The 5,156-nt window shown below is 43.8% G+C and overlaps 1 pseudogene; it reads left to right on the top strand.

Moving 5' to 3' along the window:
• The first annotated feature begins 290 nt into the window (after nt 1-290).
• On the top strand, nt 291-3,628 carry LOC142584604 (uncharacterized; annotated as a pseudogene).
• The last annotated feature ends 1,528 nt before the right edge of the window (nt 3,629-5,156 follow it).

The following is a 5,156-nucleotide window of genomic DNA, read 5'->3' on the forward strand; positions in this document are numbered from 1 at the left end:
AGTATGGTTGGGTGAGAACTCTGATGTCGTCACGTGATTCACTAGTGATCACCTCATTCTTTGTGATAATGAGTAGGTTGTTGCTCCTTGAAAGCACTTTCGTTTGATATGCGTGTGGGCATATTAGTAGAGTGCATGGGTGGGTAAACCACGTGGTGACGTCACGTGAGTCACTAGTTATCACCGCATTCGACTTTGTGACAATGAGCAGGTTCTCGCTTTTCAAAAGCCATTTCGTTTGATATGCATGTTGGCAGGTTAGGAGAGTGCATGGGTGGGGGAGAGCTGCGATGACCTCACGTGAGTCACTAGTGATCACCTCATTGGCTGGGTGAGGATGAGCTGGTTATTACACTTTATAAGCCACTTTGTTTGATATGCATGCCGCAGTTTAGGATAGTGCATGTGCGAGAAGCGTGGTGACGTCACGAGAGTCACTACGTATCACGTCACTTGAGTCAATAATAGGGAGCAGGTTTTTAAGCTTTGAAAGCGATCTCATTTGGTATGTTGGTAGGCAGGTTAAGAGAGGTGCGACGGCGGTTACGTCGTGCAGGTGACTAGTGGTCTAATCATGTCACTTAAGAATACGCTGTTACATTCTCAGAAGCATTTCATTTGATATGCATATTGGAAACATAAGAGTGTATGCAAGATACAAGCTTAGTGAGCTACATTGAATTGCTTAGTGATTATGTCAAGTGCCTGAGTAATGGTGAGCAAGTTTTTACCCTTGCGAACGATGTCGATCGATATGCAAGACGATAGGGAAGGAAATCGCATATCATGATCGCAACCCAAGTAGCGTAATATCCATCACGATTCTGACTCACTTATGTGAGTCACACTTGTCACTCGGAAATGCCACTCGGAAAGGAGGAAATGAGCGAGCAGTATAACACACGGAAGTGTTTCTGAAGCAGCCATGACGACACCGGTAGCGTGGAAACTGTGCTCCTATAGTGCTGACGCATATTGATCTCATCAATGAATAGACGACTTTCATGACGCCTGTTATGACCTCTTCTGCAAGAATTAATTGTTCCTCAAATAATTTCCAACAGGATTAAATTGATTGGCACTGGGATTAAAATGTGTGGCACTTGGATTAAAATGGCTGGTGCAAGGATTAAATGAGTTGGCACATGGATTAATTCGCATGGCGCTGGGATTAAATGTGGTGGCGCCTGGATTAAATTATTGGCACTTGGATTAAAAATGCTGGCGCTTCGATTAAATTGGCTGGCACCTGGATTATTTTCAATGGCGTTCGGATTAAACTGAGCGGGAAAACCTGTAGTTGTGGACAAGGAAGAATGCACAAATCACGTAGCCAAGCGTCTAGGCACTGCACTTAGGAAGCTTCCAACACGACTTCCACGTGGAGAGAAGTTGAAAGATGGCATAATTCAGAAGCTGCAGGACTATGATCACATTGCTATAACCACCAACAGGGGTGATCTCCTGAAGATCTCGTGCTATCTGGGCCTCATACTTTCGCTCGTCATCCAGCAACACCGCAGGCAGCCACAGATACTGTCCAGAAGGGGTGACTTCCTGGTGCAAACACAGGCGAGCTGAAGCTCTTGGGGAGCCTACATCAGACCACACACCCCAATCCTTACGATTGAAGGCTCAGCAGTTGGCTGTGCTTCCTATAATAAGCGCCTCACGGATGAAAAACTGTTGGTTCGCTGTCTACAAGGAAAGACACAAAATGCTGCAGAATCTTTGAACAGCAAAATCTGGCTTCTCTGTCCGAAGACTAAGTTTGCATCTCAGGCAGCAGTGGAAACTGCAGCCGCAATGGCTGTGTTATGGTTCAACAAGGGACATTCAAGCTTTGAACACGTCCTTCAAGAGCTGGGTGTACTGCCACCTGATGAACTGATCACCTTGGGCCAATCCCGTGACCATATAAGAGTTCAAAGAATGTCTGCATGCGAGACAGCTGAGGCAAGGGCTCATCGTCGCCACGTGGCAAAGAGAGCGCGCCTTGACGACTCCATTCTCCAGTGCCGAGAAGGACGAACCTATGGTTCTGGATGTTTTTAAAGGCACTGACTGTGGAAAGGGTGGTTTGTTCTATTCTGTCACAAAGTTTCATGCAAATCCCACTGTATATTGAAGAATAAACATGTTTACAACTTTCTAATGCATTTTTCTCAATTTGCATTTTGAGGCAATTCAGACATGCGGTGCACAAACTTTCATGCATTTAAAATTGTTCTATCTTAACGAAATTTTGTACAGAGCGTCTTCAAACACTCTAGAGTGCTGATATCTATATAAAGTTGCAATATACATTACATATTTTTTGTTTTATAACTTGAAATGCTGATGGGGGACACTAAAATATAGATTTGGTACTCTCGATTTCTTTAAAAAAAGGTAGCATGTTATGCCCACATTTGAGGTTCTTTTCTCCAATATACTGCTCATGTGCAGCAAAATGAGCTATATTGGGATTCTGTGTGCAAATTTTTAATAAGCTAAAAAGTGTGCACAAAAAACTATATATTCTGTTATCAAAGTTGTTGGAACTCTGGAACCATTGCAGCTACAAGAAAACCAATTACAGTTTTGAAATCAGCATCACAAACTCTACTAATACTTAAAATTTCAAAGTTCTAGGTCAAGAAATAAAAAAAAACTTTTTCGAGTAGCATCTCCCATTAAGCTTCTTGCTGTTTGGTGCAGTGTTTTTCATTGAATGAATTCGCCTCCGTCAGCAATAGCACCGACTCCGCATTAGTGGTCCTCACGATTGGCTTCGAAGCTCGGAAGATGCGTTGCATAATGACGGTTCCTGAAAGTCAGCTTCGCCTCTGTACTGAAATCGTAAGCATACATGAGCTTCGTGAAGCATACGCAAAAGTATTGCGGTGAAGCATAACAAGCGTGTGAAGGGGCTATTGCCACGGGACACAGTATGTATTCCTTAATTATACACGCGTGCACCCGACATCTCCTGTCACAGTCCCCGCACCGATATGACTAATACGTCTACTGGCAGGCCTTCAGAGCTTTTGCGAATGTGCCCGTAGTGGTTTGAGTCCTTTAAGGGCAGTAAAAGGCATGCGTTCTTTTCCAACTGGCCGATTTTTCGGATCTTATCTCGGGCCCTAAGGAGTTCGAAAAATCGGACCTTGACTGTAGAACTGACCAAAAAGATCCTTCAAATGGTCCGTGGGGCAAACGAGCGGCAGAAGGAGGACAAGAGCAGAAAGGACCAACGCACTGAGGAATGAACAGGAAAGGAAGCGTGCTGCCACCGTTTTGAAGGAGCTTGAGCTCAAAAAACAGTGTTGGCTGGTGCCGAAATGCAGTTGTCCCTCATCTACACCAAAATAAACTCTTTAAAGCAGTGAAACACAACACTGAGGCATCGTGCGCGAGTTGAGAGTATGTCAGCCGTTGAGGTTGACTTACAAGCTGTTGAGAGAGAATCTCAATTGTGAGAAAGTTCGTGCCTCATGCCACTAAGCTTACTATCAGTCGATAAAAATAGCTCATATTCGAAAATATTTGCTTCTTTATGCATCTCCTTTTTATTCGTATTTGAGAATGTCGGACTCGATTTACAATTTTTTTTTCCGAAAACATTTCATTTGTTGTGCATTTTACTAACCCCTCCCTTCTGTTCTCTTTTTGAATAAAATAAACACTACTCCTTAGTATTAAACTGGATCAAGTCGTTTTTTTTAGTCTTTTTCACATGCTTACTAGAGAGTGACAGCATCGGGCGACATGTTTCAGCCCGTCTCGACATAAAACATAATTCTGCGTCACTCATGGAATTTTGCAAAGGCACTCGGTGAAAACCTGGAAAACTCAGGGAATTTGGAAATGTCAACTTGGTAGACACCCTGTATTCATCATTATCTTTGTATTTTGCATGTTAATCTTCAACCCCACTCTTACACTCTCTCTGTTTAGGTCATCAATCATTTGTAACTCGTCTGCATTGTTGCTGAATAGAACAATGTCATCGGCAAATCGAAGGTTGCCGAGATGTTCGCCGTCGATCCTAACTCCTAAGCCTTCACAATTTAGTTGCTTGAATACTTCTTCCAAGCACGCAGTGAATAACATCGGAGAGATTGTGTCTCCCTGTCTGACCCCTTTCTTTATAGGTATCCTTCTGCTTTTCTTGTGTAGAATTAAGAATCAGCCTGGTTACGCCCACTGGAGGGCAAAGGCCTCTCCCATACTTCTCCGACTACCCCAGTCATGTACTAATTGGGGCCATGTTGTCCATGCAAACTTCTTAATCTCATCCGCTCACGTAACTTTCTGCCACCCCCTGCTACGCTTCCCTTCCCTTGGAATCCAGTCCGTAACCCTTAATGACCATCGGTTATCTCCCCTCCGCATTACATGTCCTGCCCATGCCCCCCCCCCCCCCAACATTTCTTTTTCTTGATTTCAACTAAGACGTCATTAACTCACGTTGGTTCCCTCACCAAGTCTGCTGTTTTGTTATCCCTTAACATTACATCCATCATTCTTATTTCCATAGCTCGTTGCATCGTCCTCAATTTAAGTAGAACCCTTTTCGTAAGCCTCCAGCTTTCGGCACCGTACGCGAGTACTGGTAAGACACAGCTGGTTATACACTTTCCTCTTGAGGGATAATGGCAACCTGCTGTTCAAGATCTGGGAATGCCTGCCTAACGCACCCCAGCCCATTCTTATTCTCCTGGTTATTTCAGTCTCATGATCCGGATCCACAGTCACTACCTGCCCTAAGTAGATACATTCCCTTAATACTTCCAGTGCCTCGCTACCTATCGCAAACTGCTGTTCTCTTCAGAGACTGTTAAACATTACTTTAGTTTTGTGCAGATTAATTTTAGACCCACCCTTCTGCTTTGCCTCTCCAGGTCAGTGAGCATGCATTGCAGTTGGTCCCCTGAGTTACTAAGCAAGGCAATATCATCAGCAAATCGAAAGTTAATAAGGTATTCTCCATTAACTCTTATCCCCAATTCTTCCCAATCCAGGTTTCTGAATACCTCCTGTAAACACGATGTGAATAGCATTGGAGAGATCGTATCTACCTGCCTGACGCCTTTCTTTATTGGGATTTTGTTGCTTTCTTTGTGGACGACTACGGTGGCTGTGGAGCCGCTATAGATATTTTTCAGTATTTT

Source organism: Dermacentor variabilis, chromosome 1 (genome assembly GCF_050947875.1).
Source record: "Dermacentor variabilis isolate Ectoservices chromosome 1, ASM5094787v1, whole genome shotgun sequence".
NCBI classification, from domain to species: domain Eukaryota; kingdom Metazoa; phylum Arthropoda; class Arachnida; order Ixodida; family Ixodidae; genus Dermacentor; species Dermacentor variabilis.